Source organism: Manis javanica, chromosome 3, assembly GCF_040802235.1.
Source record: "Manis javanica isolate MJ-LG chromosome 3, MJ_LKY, whole genome shotgun sequence".
NCBI lineage: Eukaryota > Metazoa > Chordata > Mammalia > Pholidota > Manidae > Manis > Manis javanica.
This window is the reverse complement of record NC_133158.1, coordinates 206,725,893-206,750,143: the sequence shown is the minus strand read 5'-3', so window position 1 is coordinate 206,750,143 and position 24,251 is coordinate 206,725,893. Positions and strand designations below refer to the sequence as shown.

At 51.9% G+C, this 24,251-nt stretch overlaps 1 protein-coding gene and 1 long non-coding RNA gene across 9 annotated transcripts in view; one reads left to right on the top strand and one right to left on the bottom strand.

The window, feature by feature from the left end:
- PEBP4 (phosphatidylethanolamine binding protein 4) overlaps positions 1–24,251 on the top strand; it is a 219,125-nt gene that overhangs the window by 163,092 nt on the left and 31,782 nt on the right. The gene's annotated exons all lie outside the window — the stretch shown is intronic.
- The window catches only part of LOC140848556 (uncharacterized), a 44,895-nt gene continuing 29,102 nt past the window's right edge, over positions 8,459–24,251 (bottom strand). The window contains exons 1-5 of one of the 3 annotated variants that reach the window (XR_012129646.1): positions 20,439–20,791; positions 20,056–20,175; positions 12,608–12,706; positions 10,474–12,482; positions 8,459–10,210 (exon numbers count right to left, since the gene is read on the bottom strand). This is a non-coding gene — a long non-coding RNA (uncharacterized lncRNA). Of the gene's footprint in view, positions 10,211–10,473; positions 12,483–12,607; positions 12,707–18,644; positions 18,948–20,055; positions 20,176–20,438; positions 20,792–24,251 lie in introns of those variants that run through there. The other 2 variants (XR_012129647.1, XR_012129648.1) reach the window with 2 other exon arrangements.

Genomic DNA, 24,251 nt, shown 5'->3' with positions numbered 1-24,251 from the left:
TGCCACCAGCTGGCTGTGACTCGGGTGAGGCACTCCCTATCTGAGCCTCAAGGGCTTCCAAGTTTCCAAGCTTCCACCTGACATCAGAAGATTTGACTTATACACGGCCACTCAAGAATGCCCTTTAGTCAAAGTTTGCAGCATACTTTTGCCTTCAGCCCCTCGCCCTATACCTCCTTTAAGGAAATAATAGAAACGAATAAACAAACACAATGCTGACATGGCCTGATCTGACCATTTGAACATTCCCAGCACAGACACACCCCTCCCCTCCCCATATCCTCTCCTCTTCTGCTCCTCCTCTGACCACCCTGCCCCTCCCTCCACCTCCAAGCCACTCTGTCTCTCTTCCAGTCTCTGTCAAGGGAGATGAAGCAGAGAGAAGGGGGCTTGGGGGGCAGCAGCCATGCAGGGCCTGCCTCCCCTGCTGTGCTATCCTCATGGCCCAGGTGTCGCACCTGGAAGCCTGCAAGAGCTTCCTCGGGGCCGGGGTAGCAAGTCTGGTCCCCTGCAGCCCCAGAAGTTCTGCTCGAGCAGTTACTCCCTTACCCATTCTGCAAGTGAGATGGCGTAGCTGGGGGGAGTGGGGAGAATGAGGAGGTTGTGGGGGGCAGTGCAGAGGGGACATGGAAGGAATGCAAAAAGTCAGGGAGCATGAGGAGGGAGGCCCACCTGCCATACCGATCTTCTTTCCCAGCCTTTAGCACATTTTTCCTAGCCCACACTACCTGTTGGCATGACGGCCTCCTGTACAGCCCCCCTCCCCGCAGACCTCAGGGGAGCTGCCCCCTCCTCCCTCGGTCCAGCACCCTTCCCCCTCTTTCCGCCCAGTCCTGCCCTCCCTGGGACCCATCCACCCACCTGAGCGGGGCTCCCATCCCAGCCTTCAGATAGGCCTGGCTATTGACATGAGGCCACGCGCCAGTCACCTGCTGGCCCTGCAAATTCTGTCTCCTGTTCCATGTCCTGCTATAAGCTCCTTATGTCATTGGCAAGTGATTGTGTTTTAACCACTTGGGAAATGGACGGTAGAATAAGAGTTAGGGAGGAATCGGTGTTTGCACATAGGGAGAGAAATGGCACTCAGAAAAGATAAGTAAAACTACCATGATGAGTGGACTGAGGGAGAAGGTGGTGATGGACAAGGTTTGAAGAGGATGGTTAGGGAGGGCACCAAGCTGAAAGGCCAGTGCTTTGAAGGCTAAGTGCAAGGCAGCTGGCATACACAGGAGAGCCAGCACACCCTGCACCCAGTCTCGCTGCTGTTCAAAGGGTCTTATATGCAGGACACCCATGGAAAGCCCCCAGAAGCCACATAATGTTACCGCTGAAAGACTCTATCTGCCAGATTAACATGGATAGCTCTTTGTACCTTGGAAAACTTTCACATTTTCTACTAAATCCTGCCTATGAGTAAAAAGAGGGGCAAAGGATAGCAAAAGGTTTGTAATAGCTTCTGGAGGCCCAGATACCCCAAAACTCCTTGGTGTGACCCTTCCATCCATGCAAGCCCAGCCACAGCACTTCAAGATTCTGTTCCTCAGTTAGGGAAACTGCTCCCCTGAGGCTTTATATGTGCTCTGCTGGCATGGGGCTAAACGAGGTCAGGGGTGAGGGAGGTGGCCAAGGGGTCCCCAGGTTCTGCAGAGGTGGTGGGGTCTGCCCTGGACAGCCCTGGCCACAGACCCACCTGCCTGCCCAGCTGGAGATGCCCTTGTGGGTGCCCACGGATCCCTGTTGTTTTAGGGGTGAGTCCTGACAGCCCTGGCCTTCCCCAGGGGGGACAGATGGGCTGGAGAAGCTCACTGCCTGCGCCTCCAGAACGGAAAACCCCCAAGAGCTAAGGAGTCGGGCGATCCTTCCTGCCCACTCAGAGATCCCAGGAGCCCTTCAAGTCTGGAGAGCCCGCCTCCCCAACCTCTCTCTCACTTCCTCTGTCTGTCTCCTTCCCGCGACTCCTGGGAGTGCACAGGAGGGCTGAGGGAAGCCCTGTGTGCCTGTGATGAACGGAGCTAATTTCTGGTTTGCTGGTATGCCGCAGAGACACTGCCTCCGTTCCCCTCCTTCCCAGCAAACCCGCTCCCACACACAGACAAATAGGCTGCATATTTAATTGGAATTCCTCACACCTACAGGGTAAAGCCTTGTCAGTAGAAATAGAGCCCACAGCCAGCTGGCTTCCCCCATTCCACCCACCTTGTCTCTTAAAAAGAAATCCCCCCCCCCTTTACGTGAACACCCACCCACGGGCCCTTGCACGTCCCTCCCAGCATGGTTGTAAAGGAGGGATTCGTTGGCAGTGACGATGCTTCTTTCCTGGGCGGCAGCCACTGGGCCCACCCCGCAGAGACCACCCAGAGGCTTCTCCCTGGCAGACGGGCCCTGACTGCCTTCTCATCACCCCTTGGGGACCAGCCCCTCGCCAAAGCTCTTGGGGCTCCAGGGTCCCTGCAGGGTGCGGAGAGGCATGGACCCCAGAGATCAGGTGATCTCAGAGAAGGGAGGAGAGGAGAACCATAAAATCGCAGAGCGTTAGCCAGGAGACCTGGGGCAGGTGGGGAACCCAGTCACACAACTAGCTTCCGACAAAGCTGGACCGAAATGGTTCCTATGGCTTCCCTCCCATATGCAGAAGGGGGTGGCACACAGGCTGGCAGAACCCAGGGAGAGGGTCTCCAGGGAGGAACAGGTGAGGGACTGGAGAGCACAGAAGGACAGGGCCAAGAAGGGCTAGCCGCACCGAGGAGTCCTGAATGGGGCAGACTTGGCTTGTTTTTTCCCATATGGTGACAGAGAAAGAGCTCTGGGTGAAGGAGCTGGGGCTACAGAAGGCAAAGGTGCTGGCCAGCCCGGGGAGGCTGCACTCCTCAGAAAGCCTCAGGGCCCCCCAGCCCCAGCTCTGCCCAGGAACCAGTGCCTCCAGAATAGGAACCGACCTTGGCGTTCAGGGTCAAAGCCTCAGCTGAGTTTGCTCGGCCTCCGTCCCCAGTGGTGATTCCTCTCTTGTCCCTCTCCTCTCAGGCTAATGCTTCCCGTCACGCTGAGCCTGGCAGAGGGCCACACCAAACCTGCGTGTCAGTGAGCGGACAGCTGCCGACCGGGCTCTGAGGAGTGCTATGACATCCTCACTCTTCCCCATAAAATATCATCTCAGTTTGCCTGAAAGTTCACCATTAGTGACTCATTTCTTTGGGTTAAACATAGCCCTCCCTTTTTAAATGCCGCTGCTCTAGGAAAGGGTAACTCATTGAGTTCTTACATCCCAGCATGAATGGGGATACAGATGAGATCTAAGAGGCCGGGAGGAGAGGAGGGAGTGGAAGCAGAGAGGGAGACAAAGAGGAGGAAGGAAAGCTAGTGAAAGGGCAGCAGAGACCGCAGAGACGGGCAGCCAGAGGCGGCTCTCCCTCTGCCGCACAGTGCGTTAAAGACCCCCGCATGTAGGTGCGGCGCCTGTGGTTCACAGCCACTCTCACGTCCATCCCCTTTGATCCTCACGGCTCTGGGAAGCCACAGAGAGGGGGGCTGCTGTGCCCGTTTGACAGCTGAAGAGACTGTGACTCCTGGAGTGTGAAGCTCACCATGCAGCCAGTGAGCAGAACCAGGCCTTAGTACTGAAGCCTGCTGAGATGCCGGCACCGGGCTCACCCTCTCCCCACCATCCTGGGAGAGGAACAGGAAAGGGGGCAGGAGACAGAGGGGCTAACAAGAGGTCCTCCTCAGGGGGCACGGCAAGCACTCTGTTCTAAAGTCCCAACTGGAACCCCACATGGAGAGGAGACGTGGGTGGAGGGCAGAGTCCCCCAACACCCTGACCAGTAACATCCAGAACATTATTGTGTCGGCAACCTCCTCCCCAAACATCCGCACACGGCCAGGAAGGCCCACAGGAAGGATGCTGCTGGCCTTGGCCATGAGAGGGAGGCCGGTTCTGTACAGAGTAGGGTCAGCTGGACCCAGGAAGGTCCCCAGGGAGACAGTGTGGGAAGCAGGAAGAGACCCCCGGAGCCCTGCTGAGAAGCCACACAGGCCTCAGGTCTAGCACCCCAGGCTTCCCTCCATCCCATGGGCCGGCCGCCTGTCTTGCAGTCTCAGCTCTGTGTTCGGGCTTCTGCCCTACAGGAAGGGGTCCAGCCGCCATACTGAAAGCGTCCCCTGTGTTTCTCTCTTAACGAGCCAGGTTAAATATGCTGTAATCAAAGTAATAATACACCTGGGCTGGTTCTCGAGAGAACTGCCTTTTGTACTGCGATAGGACATTAATAGCAATTATTCTGCTTTGTAACTGGAGCTTTAAATACTAATTCAAACAGCCAGAGGAAAACCAATTAGTGCTAATTTATCTCTATGTGTTTTCCAGAGCTGGTGTCTGTCACACTGTGAAGAAATAGGTTGGTAATTAGTACAGTTGGGTGGTAGATAGAAGTAATTATCAGATTCTTTCATTTTTCTTTGGGAAAAAAAATGGGGAGGGGGTGGGGAGAGCCAAGATAGGTTCTGTACCTCTTTGTTCCCTTGAAGTTTAAAGGGAGGGCCCGTGTAGCTCTGGATGCCAGTCCTCAGAATACTGACTGGACAGGTATTTCTGAGAGACAGGTGGCTCTGGGGGAGGCTGCCTTGACGGCCTTACCAAGGACCCTCCAGCTAACAGGCTCACAGAAGGACCGCCAGTGACTTTACAGGAAGCAAGACAGTTTCCTTTTTATCTGAGGGAGAGTTTATGAGCCCCAAATAATTGACCACAGACTGAAGGAGGCAGATAGTGGGGCCTGGGTCCCAGGCCAGCCTCTCAATCTCCAGCTGTGTGGCCTGGGTGGTGGCGCTGAACCTCTCTGAACACTGGTTTCCCTGTTCTTAAAGTGGACAGACTAGTACTTACCTCAAAGGGTTGTTGTAAGGACCGAATTAAGTAACATAATGCATATAACGGGCCTAGAACCCGGTAATAGCAGGGTGCATTCCTGAGCGCTCACGATTTGCCTGGCACTCTTCCAGCTGGCACTGCATCTGTTCTCTCTCCCTCTCCAAAGCTGTAGGCTGGTTCGCTGTGTCCATTGATTTCCCCCTTTCCCCTCCTGGCCACACCTCTCACCGGCTGTATGACTCAGGAAACATTAATTTTGCTAAGCCTCAGTTTCCACATCTGTGAGCTGGGTAATAATAGTACCTTCCCTGTGGGGGCACAGATGAATGAAGACAATGACTATTAAAACTCTTAGCACAGGCGCGAGTGCTGAGCAGGGGCTCCACTGTCATTACCAATGTCATTATTTTATTGTATATGTCTTGTTGTAATCCATACAAGCCCTCTGTTGAAAGAGATAGATATGATACTACAAATACATTTTATTATATACTCACTACTGTCAGGAACCTGCTCACACATTCAGAAACCCCAGACTAGTGCACCCTGAACAACAGAAGGTGGGGTCATAATGGCATTTCAAGGAGCTTCACAGTTTACAAAATGGCTTCACATATATGATTTCAATGCCTTTTCATAAGTGGGAGAGGGGAGAATACTGAAATCCCAATTTTTGCCAGTAGGAAAATGAGGCTCAGAGAACTTAAGTGACTTGCTCAAGAAAATGCTAACATCAGAACCCAAACCCCAGGTTTTTTATGGCAAAATGTGTGTACGCACTCCCTAAATGCTTGTTGAATGGGTGAATCAGGTGTGCTCTCCACTCACCTTACAGCCTGAGCTGCCAGCAGGTACCGGGTGTCTCAGGAGCCCCTGTGAGGAGCAAAGAAGAGGTGGAGGGAGGTAAAGAAATCTTCAGGGTAGAGAGATGGGCAGTGGCAGGGCTGGGGCAGGCTTGTTAGCACATTGATGAATAGGTGCCATTGAGAAATGGGGAGGTTGTCTTTAACAATCTAGGTGAAGATCTGGCGATCGAGGCTGCAGCCTGTTTGCAGAGACCCCACCCCACCACGCACGGGACCTGCCTGGACCCTGTAGGCCGCGGGGCCCCAAGGATGAGCCACGTGAGGGTGGGGAGGGAAGCAGAATGCAGAGGGTGCAGCTTCGGCAAAGACCCCAGAAGGGGCAAACGCACAGTGCTGGAGGAGCAGGGCCAGGCTGGCCTGGCAGCCCCAGAGGGCAAGTGCCAGTGCAGGGAAGGGAGGTGTAGCCATTGATGAGGTGGGCTTTGGCAGCCACGCAGCAGAGGGCAGATTGGCAGGGCCGCCTCTCCAGGTATCCATGGCTGCCACAGAAGGGGCCTCCAGCAGGGGCGGCAATGCAGCCAGCGCTCTGCCCACCACCCTCAGCCACCCGGCAGATTCCTCCACCCAAGGGAGGGAAGCCTTCTTTCTCATCGCACAGAGGCGCCCACCACATGCTTGCCAAGCTGTGGGCTTCAACCGGAGGGACACCTGTTCCCTGCAGGCTGGGGCTGCCCTAGATCTGACGTATCTGAGAAGGCTGAACTGGTTGAGGTGGCAGGCTGGAGGAGGGATTGTCAGAGAGACGGAGGGGAGAGGAGGGTCGCCGAGGTGACAGCGGCAGGAATGGGAGACATGGAAGGAGAGACATGGGGAGATGGGTGTGGAAACACCTGCCCTGTACCAAAAGTAATAGTAGCTAGGGCTGGAGCGATTATGGGTCATTTTAATTTCCTTCTTTCCAATTATTGGTATTTTCTAAATTTTCCACACTGAGCATATTTCTCTTTTATACTAAAAACAACGAAACTTATTTTTAAAAATGGAAAGGACATATGCTAGAGATATTTTGAAGGAAGAACTGACAGAATTTGATAAGTGACTAGATAAGGCTGATAAAGGAGAAAGAAGAATCAAAAATAACTCCAAGGCTTGAGACTGGGTGATAGGGGAAAGGAGAGGAGAGGAGGCTGGGGGTGGGGGTAGGGGGGTGAGGGAGCTACACAGCGGGGAAACTATGCCTTCCACTCAGACTTTGGAGGGGGGTTCACAGAGCAGGAGAAAGAACAGGGGGCTGGAGCCAGGAGGGACGGAGACACCAGGCTCACCAGGCCGAGGGGTGGCTCGGGTCCAGAACAGAACTCAGGGTACCCTCACAAAAATTATCCGCCCAGACCAACAGGGCCTCCAACAGAGAGGCCACAGGACAAACCCCACGGCAGTGAGGTCGCCAGTCCTGCAGACCAGCCTGCCTTCTGGCCTTGGAAGTGGGCGTCTTGGTTGTGCAAGGAGCAGGGGCCTGAGGGAGGCCAGGACGGGTTAAGGTTGACAGCTGGGCAGGAGTGGAGGCTACAGAAGAGAGAACATGCTGGCCAGGATGTGCCTAGGGTCCCGGTCCCGGCATGGCTGGTGATGGCAGGTAGGGGTGGAAAGCGAGGGAACTCATCCCTGGGGGAACAGGAGCCGCAGCGCACATTGCGAAGGGTCTGCTGGAATCAGTTCGCAGCCATCGCCTCGCCCCAGTTATCCACCAATGCGTGCCCGGTGCCCAGAAACCCGTTTGGCCTGCTTCTGAGGTGACTGGTCTGCAGAGACTTCGGACCTGCTGGAGCCGTGGAGACCAGCTGTCTCAGGCCACACAAGGACGGGGATGGGAAAGGCTATTCCTTTGACCTCCAGAGCCACCTGCCTTGTATCTGCTGGTGACACTGCCAAGGGTGGGCTTCCTGAAGCTCTGAGTGAAAAGTTGCACCCTGAGCGCCACCAGCCAACAGCAAACCAGCCACCTAGCCTTTCGGGTCCCCCCTCCCCTCCCCATGCATCGCCACCCCCTCCCCGTGCACAGCTCTCCAGCACCTGGGACTCACTGAACCACTATTGCCTTAAAAGACTCCGCACTGACTGAGCCTGAGGCCCCACCCAAGGCTGAGGCTGCGTCACTGTTTCCTTGGCAACGGAAGGGGTGGGTGAGGAGCAAAACACAAAGCAAACAAAATGAACTCCACATGGGTGGCTGGGAGTCACCTCAGCATCCTGTGGCCAAGGATACGGGGTGGGAGGTGCCATCTTGGTGCCTAGCACCCTCCACCACAGCTGCTCTGGGAGGCTTGCGCCCAACCCCAGCAAGGACCACTTCGCAGCACACTGCGCGGTAACACAAGGGCGCTTACTCTGCTAGGAGCTGTCTTGCGGGAGAAATGAGATATCTAATGAGGGTCTAGCCTCTGCACGCACTGGGCACCAATGAGGCTGAAATATCAACCCCAAAAAGTTGTCAGGCAGGAGGAGGTGGCTCTGAGATGTGCAGAGCCACCGAGAACCTCGTGGGCAGTCATTGCCTGCCGGAATCGGCCTGTGCCACCCCAGGGCTCCCAGAACTCCCTCATTAAGCATCCTCACCCAAGGCACTGGGACATTTGGGGAACTTCCAGTGGGAAGGGAAACCCTGACAGGTGTGTGCCCAAGATTCTAAGGTGCATCTCCAAAATATTTTATGAAGTTGTAAGTACATATATCAAGTACACAGATCTTAAGTGTAAAACTTCATGATTTTTTACCCATTGTCTTTGTTCAGGCCACTATACAGAATACCATAGACTGGATGGCTTATAATATTTATTTCTCATAGTCCTGAAGGCTGGAAGCTTGAGATCAGGGTGCAGCGAGTGTAGCTGGGTCCTGGTGAGAGTTTTCTTCTGGGTTGTGAGAGCTGACTCTCGAAGTGTGCTTGCGTGGAGGAGAGCAAGGAGGGGGGGGGCAGCAAACTCCCCTGTGGCTCCCCTAAGGACACTAGTCCTTTCATGAGGGCCCCTTCCTCATGAGCTCCTCTAATCCTAATTACTTCCCAAACCACTCCCCCACCTAATACACTGGGGATTAGGGTTTCAACACATGCATTTTGAAGGGAACACAAACATTCAACTCATAACATCATGTAACCACCACCAAGATCAGGACATAGAATATTTCCAACGCCCAAAAGGTTCCCACATTCCTTATTGATACGTCAATATCCCCACCCCTGAGGTAACATGATTCTGACTGTTGCCGGTCAGTCAGGCCTGTTGTTAGTCTTCATGTAAATGGAACCATATAGTGGCAGCTCTTTTGCGTCTGGCTGCTTGCACGATACTGTCGTGAGAGTCAGCCATGCAGTTGCAGAAGGCAGTGAGCCATACTTTTCTTTCACTATGCAGTATATCTAGTGTTTTTAAGCTTCTCAAAAGCTTTCATATTTGTGTTCTTCCCCAAGCCAGTGACTTGGAACTGCCATTTCCACCAGGCCGGGCATCACCACGGACATCCATACCCAGGGTATGCTCGGTCCCAGAATGCACCCTTTTCTATCCCATTTGAGAAAAGATGTAGGAATGTGAGCTGGGTATGATGATATTATGCAGATAACCTTGAATTCCCTTTAATTTACAAAAAAAAAAAAATGGGGGGGATTATTCGAAAACTGCGACACTTTATTATTAGTAACATATTTGTTTGTGATACATCTCACAACTGCTGGTCCCCCACCAGCGTGTCACAGCTTTTAGGCTGAGAACTGCTAGTCTAAGTGGTGTGATTTCAGAAGCAAAGGAAGGCCACTTCCTGCCCCCAAAATGTCTCTTCCCTCTACCTGACTGCTTCTCCTGAAGTTTCACCCCCGTCTACTTAATTGTGCTTTATGAAGCAGTCCCAGTGTCTCTTTTAAAATGCAAGTGCTCCCAAGGGTAGAGAATCCATCAATCCCACAATACCTTGTGTGACTTACGGGGTAACTGGAAGCCTGCATGAGCAGAGGGCTGGCATGCCTTGCACTGCGTGGGACATGCTTCCCATCCCTCCATCCCACAATGAGGTCATGAGGTTATTATTATTCCCACTTTGCAAATGAGGAAACTGAGGCATGGGGAGATTAAGTCACTAGCCTAAGGCCACACACTATGAGGTTACAGGAGCAATAATTCAGACCCAGTTCTGTCTCTTTCAAAGCCCATGTCGAAACCCAGCTGGGTTTGGGTGGTGGTGGGAGTGCTGGGCATTTGTGAGCAAGGAGAGAGAAGGAGATAGAAAGGAGGGCAAGATGCTGTGCCAAGGGGGAAAGTGACACCCCGGCCATAAGTCAATGTGTTAGAGGAAAAAAGAGAGCACCTTCACATGGGGTTCCCCTAGGCACTGCCACCCCCTGAGCCAGTGACATGTCCACCATCGGGACCAACACCTCCTCCGTTCTTGGTGACCACCAGGCGTGGGGATGTGTCACAGCCAGATCACACCGCTGCAGATATGAGCACAGGTATTCCTGTCTGTACAGGCCACTTTCTTCATGCACCTGTTGGGGTACAGAAGAATGCCCATTTAGAAACTTTATGGAATGTTAACTCCATGCCAAGCACCCTATATGTGTTACTTCAATCTCCATAGCCACCCTGTGGAATGGGTGTAGTGAGGCCCCTTTGGTAAGTGAGAAAGCCAGTAGTCATAGATTTAAATAAATTGCCATGAGGCTGCAAGCTTCCTGAGGGCAGAAACGGTATCCGTACAGGGAGTCACCTTTGCCAGAATCTACCACTATGCTGGCAGGTGTGCTATTACCTGTCGGTCACTCAGAGGTGTATGGCCAGGTCTGTCCGACCCTGAAGGCACGTCCTCATCACTGGATGGCCTCATCACAGCTACACGACTAGGCAGAGACCCAGGGTGAGGGTCAAGGAAGGCCTGACTCTGGGGCAGGAGGCATGGGCTTTCAGGAGGAAGAGGGAGTATTTAGTTGGTCCATTAAGTTAGGCCAAGCAGATGGTACCTATATCTGTTGGTGTGAGGCAAGAGCTCATTCTCAAAAATACACCTGCACCACCCATAATTCCACCAATATGAACACTCCCTTTGGCCTTAAATGAGGGTCCCAGTTGCACATTCACCAAACCCTCTCTGAACTAGGCCCTGGGTTAGATAACAAAATAGATAAAATGCAGTGGTGTTTTCAGAGTCTAGAAAAGGAGATGTGCAAGCGCTGTGATTGCCACAGCTTGTGGGGAGAGCCCACCCCAGATGTGGGGCTAGTATCCATGGGCGTTCAGACCAGTGCCTGGCACAGTGTTGATTTAGAGGTCCACATGCACACATGCTTACCAGCTAGGAAGCTTGCACGTGACCCTGAAGGAGATGGGGGATCCTATGGAAGGAGTCTTGGCATGAGAATGACAAAGTCAAGTTTATTTTCCACTGTGCTACCTTTAGCAGCATTAGTGATGGGAGCTATAGACAGCCAGAGTGGGCAGTGGGACGGTCAGTAACTTAATGTGTTCTGGAGGGCCCACATGTCAGCAGCTCACAGCCAGCAGATGGAGCAGAGAATAACCTGGACTTGAGGGGAGCCCGCAGGAGAATGGGGTCAGCAGTGGAGTGGAAGGTGCGTCCCAGGAAGTGGACAGATCTGGAGGCAGCCTTCTCAATTTACCCAGGGTGGCAGGGTTGGTGGTGTGGACATGCATGCACATGCACAAATAGATGTGTACATGTGCACACATGTGTGTCAGATTCAAGAATGGGGAGCCTTCAAAAAAAAGAAAATCCATCCATACCTGGGCCCCATTCCACTCAATGGAATTCAGACTCAAGTAGTGAGCACTATAGGGTGTCTGGGTAATGGACCCAGGCGTGTCCTAGACTGAAGCTCAGATTTGCTACCATCTTCTCTTCAACCTTGGTATATATCTTTGAATGATTTCACATTAGGAAAATGGGCCAGAAAAAGTTAAGTGAGGAAAAGAACCTGATAAGCATTTCCCCTGGAAAGAGAAGCTCTGAGGACAAATTATTAGTTCTTCTGGGGTGTGAACTCTGTGTGACCAGGGAGCAGGGGTTTTCCACGTGTCTCTCCTTTCCTGGCACAATATACCTGGAATGAAGGGGCCACCTAGTGAAATCTGAGCAATGAATGAATGAAATGGTTGAAAGCAGTCACATAGGAAAAAATTTAATCTTGTTCCATGGGTCCTCAGGTGAAACAACCATGCAGTTAGTCTGGGGAGATAGAAGAACTTCCCCTAGTTAGCTTATCAGGGTAAGCACTGCTTGACACATATTACCTCATCTCAGCCTCACACAACCCTATAAGGTTTGCACTTGTATTGTGCCCATTTTACAGATGAGGAGGAAACAAGCAAAGAAGGGTTAAGTCATCAAGGGTCATTCATCAGGGATGGGCAGGACAGGATCTGAACCCAGGCACCCAGCCCCAGCATGCACTGCTCCAGCCATGAGAGTGGCACATTTACTATCTGACCACTGATCACCAACCCATCCATCTCCAGAGGAGCCAGAGCCCAGGGTAAACAAGTCTTGGTTGGGGACACTGGGGACAGGATTCAAGCAGCAACCAGAGGAAGGGCTGGACTAGGTGACTTTCCACACTTCTTTCAGCTCTCACAGGAGATAACTGTGCCTCTAGTTGGGCTGCTATAACAACCGCCATAGACTGAGTGACTTCAGAAACAGACACTTGTTTTTCAGAGTTCTGGAGGCTTGTTGGGAAGTCCAAGATCAAGTCCGGCAAATCCAGCATCTGGGGACAGCCACCTTCTCCTTATATCCCCGTGTGGCTGAGAAAGAAGAGAGGAAACAAGCTTTCTCATCTCACTTCTAATAAGGCACTAATGCCATCATAAGGGTCCCAAAGACCCCACCTCCAAATACCAGAACACTCGAGGTTAGAGTCTCAACATACCAATTTAGAGGGGACGCAAACATTCAGCCCACAGCATGCTGTCATTTTATTCCTTTGCCCTTGGTCATGCTTGGGAGGGAAGAGTTGCTTGGAGTTACTCTGTTTGAAGGGGAAAGAATGTTGACCTGGGAGTCAGGACCCCAGGGCCCAGCCTGAACAGCTGGCAAACCTGTGCCCCCTTGACCCAGGTTCCTCAGCTGGATAGGAAATCTCTAATCCCTTCAGCTCCAAGATGCCACTGTCCTTTGATTCGGTGTCGGGGGAGGAAGAGAAAGATCATAGTAAGGAGATGGGGTCCCACTTTGCTACTTACACAGAAGTAATTCTACCACTTTGGGACCCTGCAGTCTCTTTTATCTTCAGAGGCATACCTGGAGGACTGACCAAGAAGGAGCCATTTGGGTCAGCTATCCATGTAGAACTTGGCCTTTTCCCCATTTCCAGGCTGAGACTCCTACAATCTAGGACACCTCCAAACTGATCTTGCTTTTTCTCAACCATGGGCAACAGCTGGTGTCAAAAATACCCAGAAAAACTGATAGAGCAGAATTCTGGCTATTATCGGTAGACAGGCATTTTGAAGGGCCACCCTGCATTTTTGCTGGAATGTTCTCTGCCACATGATTTTCCACCCCATGTTGCTTTTATAGATATATATTTATATACATATAAATATCTCTTTCCCTGAGGGACAATGAAGCTCAGCCAAGTAGGAATTCAGTGTGATCCAGTAGAATTTGTTACAAAGGAATTTCACTGGGGTGGGGAGCAGAGATTGTATATTTAGGACATTACCTGGTTAATAAAAGATTGTACAGCTCCGAGAACACATCAGGTTTCCTTTTTTTTTTTTCCTTTAAATTAACAAAAGGTGTGTTGTTTCCCCCATTTTTGCCAATTAAATTACTTTTTTTTTTTTGAAACAATAAGCAGACTAACAGTAGGGGTTAAATAATTTGTTAAAGTGTTGGGAGGTAGAGAGGAGTTGGGGCTTAGAAAGGGGGTTGGGGACTAAAATCTGCCAGTAGCAGCAATAAATGCAGTTATGCCTCAGGCATAATATATCAAAGAAAATATAATGCATCCAGCTTAAAACTAATGATTGCCATATAATTAGATGAGAAGCATTGTGCTATAAATGTGTATTCTTTAGCGTGCTGTGATTTTACTGTAAAAAAGAGAGAGAGAGAGAGCGCGCGTGCGAGAAAGGAGACAGAAAAACAGAGCCCAGCAACATACTATAAAAAGAACCTTCTGTTGACTTCTCTGCTGTTTAGTATTCCTTGGCTGTTCTCCCTTGGGAGTGTGTAATTAGTACTTTATGAAGAGTACATTTAAAGCAGTTTAATATTCACCTCATTCAATCTGAAACAATGTGATCCATGCTTAGACAAATCAGTGCTCCTTGCTGACATAATCTGTCAGAACATTACCTCTGAAAAGACCTTTCAAGAGGTTTGGATGTTAATTAGTTGTCTATCATGTATAAACAGAGCAGTGAGCAGAAGGGGCTCCGACAGGCCAGAGGGCTACGTTGGGAAATGCATTTTGCATGAACGCAGCTTGCAGGGGGGTCTTCTCACTCTCCCCGCCTCCCCCCACACCCCCGCCTCCTCCCTGTGTCAGCAGCCACGGGCTTTGGACCTCTTCCGGGGAGAAAAGAGCTTTCCGGTTGGCTTCAAGGAGCGCAGCTGGTCTCCAGAGGGGACTGTGAACGTGTAAAGGGGTTTCCCCCGTGAGCCACCCCATGCCCCCTGTCTCTGTGGCCCCGTGGCTCCCCAGGTGAGGGCCACCTGCAAGGTGTAACAGGAAGCATGACCTCACAGGCCCACCTGGGCTTGCTGGGAGCGCCCAGGGTTTGGATCTGCCCTGTGGACCGAGAGAGCAAGGAGGAGACGCAGACGCTGGGTGAGCTGAACATGTCCTGCTCACCTGAAAGCGATCCTCTGGGAAGCCCGCCTGCTGTAAACGGAGGTACGGAGGTGCGAGGCGCCGGAGAGGTCACACACACACACACACACACACACACACACACACACACACGCACACACAACGTGCTTTAACCCCCAGACTCACAGCAGGCTGGCAAGCTTCCAAATCTACAGCGCTGGGAGTCCAGGCCCTGCCTCCAGGGTGAATGCTGCTGAAGTTTATCCTGCAAGGACCAACGGAGGCTCTGCCTAGGGAGCTGGGTAGGGATTCCAACTGGCCATTGTTTATTCTGGATTCACAATGCCTGCCTATGAAGTGTATTGAAGATGCTTGCTAAGTAGCAGGTCAGGACTGTTGTTCTGTTGTTCCTGCCAGGTTTGTGATTCCAAAATGGTGTGGCAGCTGGTGCAGGAATCCCCTCCTCCACCCCAGGGTCAAGTGCTCCCCACCCCCTCAGCTGCCTCCCTACTGGTCTCAGTTCCCTCTCCCCAGGCATCCCACCTTCTCAGTGACCTCAACCCCCACAGCCTCTTCATTCACATTCATTCCACAAGCATCCACAACGCACCTACTATGTGCATAGCACTGTGCTACATTCTAGAGAAACAAAGATGACTAAGTTGTGGTCTCCACTCTCTTGAGGCATTTATAGACCCATAAATTCATCATTAGAGTTTGGGGTAATTGTAAGTAGTGTAAGGGTGATGATGTAATTTAATGTTTATGAGTTTGGGCACTGGAGTCAAACTACCTGAACTCAGATCCCAGGCTGACCACTTAACAGCTAGGTGACCTTGAACAGGTTGTTTATCTACTCTCGGCCTCAGCCTCCTTATCTGTAAAATGGGGTAAGAATCGCTACAACAGTAGGAGTATGATCAAAATGCCTGAAGGCAGAAGAGGGAGGGAGGGACTGTGCCTGGGTAGTCTCAGAAGGCTTCCTAGAGGAGGTAACATTCGAGCTGTGTTTTAAAGGATTAAGTTTACCAGATTGAGAAGAGATGGAAGGGCTTTTTCTAACTAGAGGAACAGAGCACTACAGGTGGGAGGGGCGTTTGGGCTATGAGGACATGGCCCTTATGCTCTGTGTCTCACTACTGAGTTACAGCCTTCAGAAGCCGCCATGGACAACTAAGTGCACAGAAGGGAGGGCTCCAGGGTCCATGGCTGGGTGACAGTAGGGCTCTTCTTACAGCTGCAGAATCAGTCACTTCTCCCTGTATTTCTCAGAAAGATGAGTCAAGATCTCAAACACCCCTGGCCTAGTAACCATCCAAACCTGATCAAACAGGCAGAGCTGGGCTCCCTGCAAGGTGGTGGGGCCTGAGAAGAAACCGGGCTGGGTAGCTCTGGTCAGTTCTCCCCTGCCACCACCCCCAACTCCTGCTCACCCCCAAAGCCTTGGTCCCCTGTACAATATTCTAGGCACTGGGAGAGAGTGCTGTTTACCCTTCCCCCAGGGACAGGGCAGGCCAGCCCACCTCCTGAGTTCCTTCCCTCCTGTGAACACTAGTAACGCCATCAATGCCCACCTGTCGGGCATCTGCAGCCCAGCAGGCACCCTATACACAGTGCTCCCACAACTGTTTCTGGAGCAGGCATTATTACACCCACAGGCAGGCCCCCAAACCAACCAAGTGGTCCAAAGGCATATAGCTAAACTGGAGTTCTAGGCCTTTTCTGTCCATTTCCAAAGTCCCCCTTCCCACTTCACACTAGACCAAGGGCAGCAAAGTCAGCCCACAGGCACAATTGGCCTGGTCTTGTAGCGCTTGTGAGCTAAGAATGGTTTTGACATTTTTTAAGAGATGTAAGAAAAGAAACCAAGAACATACAACCCAAACCATGTGTGGGCACCAACCCTCCAATATTTGCTACCTGGGCCTTTGCAGGAAGTCTGCCAACCCCACACTAGGGCCTGTGGGGCTGACATTTGAGTCAGTACCAGACATTGGGTACAAGAGATACCAAGTCAAAGAGCCACAGTAGCTCAGTTAGACATTTGACCAGGACAATTCTGGCCCACCACTTCCAAACCATTATTTAGAAGGTGTTTAGTAGAAATAAAATTGGGCTAACGGGAACACCAGCAGTTTCTCTCTGTACAGGCTTCATAGGGTACAATAAAGTCTTTCACATGCAATGTCTGTTTCATGTAGTTAGCATCCCCATTTTTTGAGTGGAAAATGGAAAAGCTGAGAGGTGAAATGACTAATTTAGGGGCCTCTGGTGAATATTCTCCCCGAGTCCCATGACCTCAAGACCAGTGTTCTTTCCATTACACCACGGCTGCTTCCCAGCATCCAAGGTATCCAGGAAGGGAAGGTGGGGTGCAGAGACCATGCAGGGCTGCAAGCAACTGGCTGTGAGGGCAGCAACTGTGGGGACCATCGGTCCAGTCACCTCCCTCTTTTCAGACAAACTGAATTTATACACATCTCAGATTTCCTTTTTCAATACAAGCCAAACTATCTTGGAGATGTTTCAGCTGCAGAGTCCCTCATCAAGAAGAGCACCCCAGTTTGCTGCATCTCAAGGGTTCTTCAAGCCTGCAACCACCATGCTAAATAGCTGTCCTAGCAGGCAAGGAGGACTGGTGTCTGGTCCCAGTTACCCTGCCAGCTGGCTGTGTGACCTAGAGCAGGCAGACATCCCTCTCTGTGCCTCCCTCTCCTCCTTGGGAGATAGAGTCAACAATCCCCACCCCCTCCTCAGCCCACCTGGGGCTCTGTGAGAGTGAATGAGATCGTGTGTGCACTGCTCGGCGGAAGGAAGTGGCAGGAGTACGAGGTAGTATGACTTCCTGGGTCCAGTTGGGCAGTTGCCATGAAGTCGCTGAAATGTGTAAGCCATTCAAGGGCCTCAGGAACCAGTCCCAGGAATGCCTTGGGAAGGCAGTGTGTCAGAACCAACCTGGACTTCTGAGTCACTGAGGTGTAAGTTCAAAGCTCAGCTTTGGCAAACTACCCAATTACTTTGGGCCTCAGTTTCTGCCCCTAAAAGATGGGACTAATCCCAACCACAGAGGAAGTAATCCCCGGCACTCATCATTATGAATTCTGTGGAACTTGTCCGGACACCTCTTTGTGTTTCTCTATGAACTCTCTCCAAATAAATGCAAATGCCCTCCACCCCTGCCTTCCTCAGGACAGCCTTCTGCACCAGGATTGGGCTGAAGTTGCCAAGCACCTCTTTCTAAAAAAGAAGAGTGCGAAATGAGACAGCGAACACAGCCCCTTCCCAACATCATCCAGACAGCCTGTGACCCACAGGGCCAGGGTCCAAGGCCAGATGGTCCCTGGAGCCCATTGTCTTGGGAGGTGGTGGAGAGAGGCCGCTGAGTTCTGAACCCAACAGTCCTGACTGCAGCAAGCCGAAACCCCCAGCCTGGCCAGGTGGCCAGAGCTTGCTTCACCCTAACCAGCAGCAAAAGAAAGGACCCCAGTGAACCCCCAGGCAAATGGCTCCTGGGGACAGACCTAAATACCCGGTCTTCCCCGGCACCTTTTGTAGGGCAGGGAGGGGTGTGAAGGTGGGGCACCGGATGAACCTGGGAAGTGGGCCTAAGTGGGGAGGAGCGTGAGGGGGCAGCGGTGGAGGCTGGTGGGGCGGGAGCTCCAGCCAGCAGAGGGTGTGAGAGCCAGCCACAGACTAGCTGAGGCCTCCTGGGACCAGCAGCAAAACTGCGGAGCCAATCTGGCCACAATGGTCTCAATTAGTCACCAGTTTTGACAAGGCGTTAAATCGGTTACATAACAGCCTCCCTCGGTCTCCATTGGCTCTCTTGAGCTGGGCTTTCTCGGAATGGAGGGTCCTCTCCCAGGCAGGGAGGGTCCCCTGGGGCAGCCGAGGGGCTGAGGTTCCGCACAAGCCCGCCCCTGGCCTGCTCCAGCCCTGCAGGGCCAGAAGGAGGCGCCAGCTGTCCACCTCCTGTCTGAGGCTTTGCCGTCCCGGCTCCAGGACAATCCCACGCTAGTCTGCAGCCCTAGGACTCGAGGCATTAACAGGGAAAATGCCTCAGACAAGGAGTTCAATACGTTTCTGAGCTCCTGGCAGCTTCACTGAGCACTCCCAGGCCTCCTCCAAATGAATTCATGAAAAGACATCATTATAATAAGTGTTTAGTGAGCCCCTTTGTGGTGTCCATGTCCACAGCGTTGTAAGGCTACAAAGATGAATGGGACTCACATGGGCAGTAGCAGAAGTAGCCTGGAATATAACGCCCCTCCCCCAGAGAGGAGAGCCCTTCACATGGCACCGCTCAGCAGCTGACCCCCTTTCCTGCTGAGCATCGGATTGAATCCCTGGGTAAGGGCAGGAGAAACCAGCCTTAACCTGAAAGATGCCCCGGACAGCGTAGGCTTCTTGTGGTCAGATCTTCTTGCTGCTTTGCTCAGCTACTGCGCGGCTGAATGAAGAACAATAATTGTTTACCAATATTAATAATGGGTGGTGATGATGCTGGTAATGACAGTGATGCCAGCAATGTTAGAGAAGGGTATATGGGGCCCACTGTGGCCCCAAGCCCTTGGGACTTCAACCCTTCATTCCTATTGGCACTGTGTTACACACTAGAGAATTAAAAAACAGGAGAACCTTGAAAAACGCTTAGGATTCCTTCACACAGACCTGCTGACGCCCAAGCAGGACTCGACTAACTCCAGTGGTCAGTGGGTGGGGCAGAGGTTTTTGTGCCCTTCCTCCCTTTTCCAAGCCGAAGTTAAGAGACAGTCCCCAGCCCAGGCGTCCAAGGGACAGTGATAACATCAAGGGCCACGGTCCCTACTCAACATCCTATCAGACTAGTAAAAAGTAAGAGATGGAAGGGATCCCAGATGTCACCTAGTCCAGCCTTACCACTGTACAGATGAGAACCCTGAGGCCCAGAGCAAAGAAATGACTCTCCTTCTTCAGCCACACAGCAGGGCTGGGACTCAAACTCTCACCTCCTTTCCTCACACTGAAAACCAGGCAGGCAGAGGCGATGGAGGGGAGGGCTATGGGGACCCTCTGCACTTTCCGTTAGTGCAGAAGTCCTCACAATCCCTATTTCCTGCCCTCCTGGCTTGCTACCCAGCAGGTAAGAGCTTTGCACAGAGGGAGGGCCAACTGCCCTGAGGAGGACATGCAAATCGCCATGATGCCCAGTCAGTGTGTGTGTCCAGTTTCCAGAACAATGAGCCTTCCCTTTCTGCTCAGCTCCCTATGAGAGAGCTAAGGGGTAGGCTGCCCTCAGGCCTGCAGGCAAATTCCTGTGGAGGAGTCTGATCCAAATTCTATCTCCCAAAGATCTCCCAGGTGTCTACTTGGGATAAGCTTTCCCAGCAACATTTAAAGCCAATTAGAGAAAATTACGGGATTAAATAGAAAACCCTGTGTCAGTTTAGGCCACAAAATTGCTCACTCATTCAACAAACTTCTACAGAGCGACTGCTCTTTGAGGATTCGGTGGTGAAGGATACAGGGTCTCTGATCTCAGTACTAGTAGGTAAGACAGGAAAGGAGTAGTTAGTTACCTGAGGGGCTGCATGGCTGCAGTGCAGGACGCTTGGGCTCTCCGAGGAGGAAGACCGTGTGGACAGGGCGGCGAGAGGTCAGGGCGGCTTCTCAATGTTGGAGACATTGGACCCTGAGTACTTGGGAGACACAGCAAAGCCAGAGGCGAGGCTATCTGACCTATTTGCTTTCATTTCTCACCCTGCCCTTTGTCCTCTGCCCCCCTGAGCTCAGAGACGTTCTTGTTTTCATGTGAATATACCCCCTTGGTAACCCCTAGCTCCAGCCTCTGTCTTCAGACCTTCCTTTCCCACCATTTTCCCCTTCTGGACCCAAACCCACACCCGGTGGGTGAATGGGGAGACTCGCAAAGGTTGTGGGGAGGGGCCCCACCAGGACTCACCCAGACAGATGTGCTCTGTTCCCGCATAGCTGTCCAGGCAGCCCATCCGCACTCACTTCCTGCCTCCCGGCTCTGGCCCCTCACACCTCCCACGCAGGGGTGGGGAAGTCTGGTTCCAAAGCCAATGTCAAGGGAGGCCACAGGCCAGCACCGCAAAGCCAACAGCCCAGGACCCTGGCGCCCTCCCCCACAAGTAATGGCAGCCTGGGAAGGATGTCAGCAAGGTGGCTACTCCAGAGGGCTCCACCCTGGAGTCCAAACTCAGGCTCCCAGCTACTGCAGGAGCTGCCCAGCTTTCCAGTTCTCCCACAACCGTTTGTCCACATGAAATACACCCATAATATTGCTGATCTGATTTCATGATGTTGTCAAACCTTTAAGAAGTCAGCTTTTCTCTGTTCAGTCTCTAAGGGAAAAAAAAGACATATTTGCAGAAAGTTTGATGCAAAAAGATGTCCCAGCTGAAAGTTCATCAATGCCCTTGAATCTGATTCTTTTTCAAAGTCCATGTGGTGACCCCAGTTTCTATGCAGGGAGGTGAGCAGATATAGGAAATTGCCTGAGGAAGTGACTTCTCTGAAACCAGCATGTTTATGGGATAAAACACAGCTCCCTCTTAGCTCCTGAGCAGAGCATGTCCTTCGTCTGGAACTATAGGATGCAGGCAGCTCTGTCGTTCCATGGGCTGAATACTCCTTAAAGGCAGGAACTGTAGCCCTGTATCCCCCAGCCCCGGCTCTAGGCATAATAGGCACTCAATAAAATTGTGCTGAACCTGGCCACACACCTGCATCAAACAGGCAAGTGGGGAATCTGAAAGACCTTCTCGGTTTGCTCTCAGAAAACTCAAACTGGGCAATCAGGAAAAGGAAAGACACAGAGCAGTGTCTCCAGGATGGAGGATTGGCATGGAGAGCATTGGAGGAATTGGAAGCTTGAATGTGGGATGCACAGGTGTCCCCTGGTCAGCCCAGAGCCCTTTCCATAATACTGCATCCTAATGTGCACTGGGAGTTAGGCAGAAAGGCAACGAGTTGTTCCCTTTTCCTGGAAACAGAAATGTCATGGGAGTGTACGCACACCCCAGAATTTCCTTAACAGTGGGATTTCCTGGGTGGGAACTGGGCTTCTGCAGGCAGAAATGAGCCCCCAGCACAAGGGCTGGTGCCAAGAAAAAGAGCAAAGAGCTAACCCACACTTTTCAGCTGCAAGAGGGGATTGCCTTCCTTGACTGCCATTTTCAAATGAGGGGAAATTTCACCTCACCCCACTCTTTCCACCACGTCCCTAGACACACACACAGCTCCATGTATGACTTTAGTTGAGGGGCAGTGCTGGCCTTCCTGGCAAGCTGGAAACTCGTTCACCACGGTGTTGATTCAGGTTTTTAAGTTGCTCCCTTAATATGAGCTGCCTTGGAGTGACCAGACAGCCATCGACTTAGGTTACATTGTTTTCAAAGTGTTTTTTGCTAAGAATATAAGAAAGAAAATGTCTTTCACAAAGACATTCATGTCACCATTTTTCCACTTTAGAAACCTGGCCACTGTAACTGTGATGGAGTCCCAGAGATTCAGGTCTCAGCCTGAAAACTCTGATCTCCGGATAAGCGTGAGCCTATTGTAACAGCAAGAGATGATGGATGAGGAGCGGGACGGTGAGGAGAGGGCTGGGTGACAGCTGGGCAGGAAGGCAGGCTGATGTGCCAACAGCAAGCAAAGAGCCGCGTCCTTCCCCAGGCCTTGCGGCAGGCTGCTTGGCAAAAAGAGGTGCCCCTTTGTTTTAAGAATGGTAATTTATGCTCCTGTGGTTTCAAACAACAGCAACCCAAAGTTTTCTTCAAATACAAATATGTAGACACACACACACTCCTCCTCCCCCTTCAAGGCAAGGTCTCTTTCCACCAGCCCGCCAATGATTTGGGGCTTCTCTCCCTATTACAGACTTAAGAGAAAGGAAAACCCGTATTCACGTGTTACCCTGGATTCTCCCACTCATCCATCGCGACAGGGAAGGCCCCTCGGATCTCATAGATGTTCCTGGGTATCAGACCCAAGTTCCCCAAAGCAACTTGGGCTTGGAGGGAAGGAACAGAGCTTCTTTCTGGCCCCCCACAAGAGATACGAACTGTGTCGTGGGCCTCTGCGATCTCCAGATCTCACTAGGCATAACCACATCTCTAGGCTGCTGAGATGAGGACCCCAGCATTTGCTCTCCTAATCTCAGGGCCATAGTTCAGGGTGGCCACCCTCGTCCACACCAACCCTATCAAAAGGCAAGAGGCTTGACCTTGGAGCCCCTGCAGCACGGATTCCCTGGGCCACATTTCACAACCCAGAGCTGCATTTTACTATGAGTTTCAGACAAAGAAGGTGTGTTGGAGCTGAGAGCATGCTTCTGCCCGCTGCGTGGGTGTCAAGTTCAATACCTTCTTGTCAACACTTGAATGTGTTGAACATCACTCACAAGGGCATTCTTTAAGAAACCTATTAACTTAATTACCCAGCCCTTTTTTCTCTCTCTCTCTCTCTACCCCTATCCATGTATCTCATATAAAAAGTTGGCTGTCTTCCTTTCTGAGATATTTTTGATGTAACTTCTCTCCCCTCCACACAGTACCATCTTGTGTATTTCTCTAACAGTTCGTCAGGGTGACTGCGCTGTACGGACTGACTCCTTTGCTCAGGTCTTGGCATTGAGGGAAGGGAAGGAAGCAAAGGTAATCAACCCTAGGGTGGTGGAGTGGCCATCTGGCTCCATCCTTTCTGACTGCCTGGCAAAAGTAGCAAGCTAGAGGATGGGAGCTGTGAAGGGATAAACCAGCTCCTACGACATATGCCCCTCCTTCCTCCCAAAGGGGAGAGGGGAGTCACGCACAGACAGAGGCTACGCAACAGCATTTAGTAAACACCAGCCACATGCCCAGAATGATCTACCTGGAGTTTGGAAGAAGAAAAAATGCTGCCCAGACAAATGTTTCCAAATTCTAGCCCCATGCATATCTGAGCCCCTGGAAAAACCAAAGAGTTCAATCGTTATAAATGAGCTCTCACTGGGAATCAGGAGAACGAGGTTCCATACCCCGGCTGCCTATAAGTAGTCCTGTGGTTGCGGAGGCCCTGAACTGGCTCCTCCATAAAATGCAGAGGGTGGGCCTTGCGAAAGAATTCCCAGACTCATCAGGCATGGCTCAGCTGTGGCTGCCGCTACCCATCCATACAGGTGACCTGCTCAGCGGAAGGGAAGGAACAGCAGTGTTCACCCCCAGCAAAGGGGGACCAGCTCGGACAGCTGACCCATGTGCTGCTTTTGGTGGCTGTGCCCTGGGTGGTGAGGTGACTCCCCTGTCTGGGGAAGGGGAGACAGAGACAGTGGCCGGGGCGAGCCGGGCTTGCAGCTCTAGCAGGGCAGGGAGAGGGCATGAGCCTGGGACGGTAGCTGTGCTCCTGGGCTAACATTACACAGAGGGGGCCTTTTGCCCACAGATCTGAAGCAAGAAGAGCTACCCAGAGATGTGTGGGGGAGGTGCCAGACAGACAGGCCTCAGGCTCCTATTCAGTTTAGTGTGGGAAATCCGGGCTGCCAGCTACGATAAAGGAGGAACACACCCCACGGCCTTCTTGCCAAAACCACGCATAACCAAAAAGCAATTTTCAGACCTTTCCAACCATCCCTGCTCTCTTTCCTACTTCTGGGAAGCAAAAACACTGGAGCAAATTCAGAAACCCCAATACAGCTCTGTGGGGCACCCCCTTCTCTACCACACCTCTCATAGTCTCCTGACCCAGACAGTCATTTCCCCAGTCCCAGCAG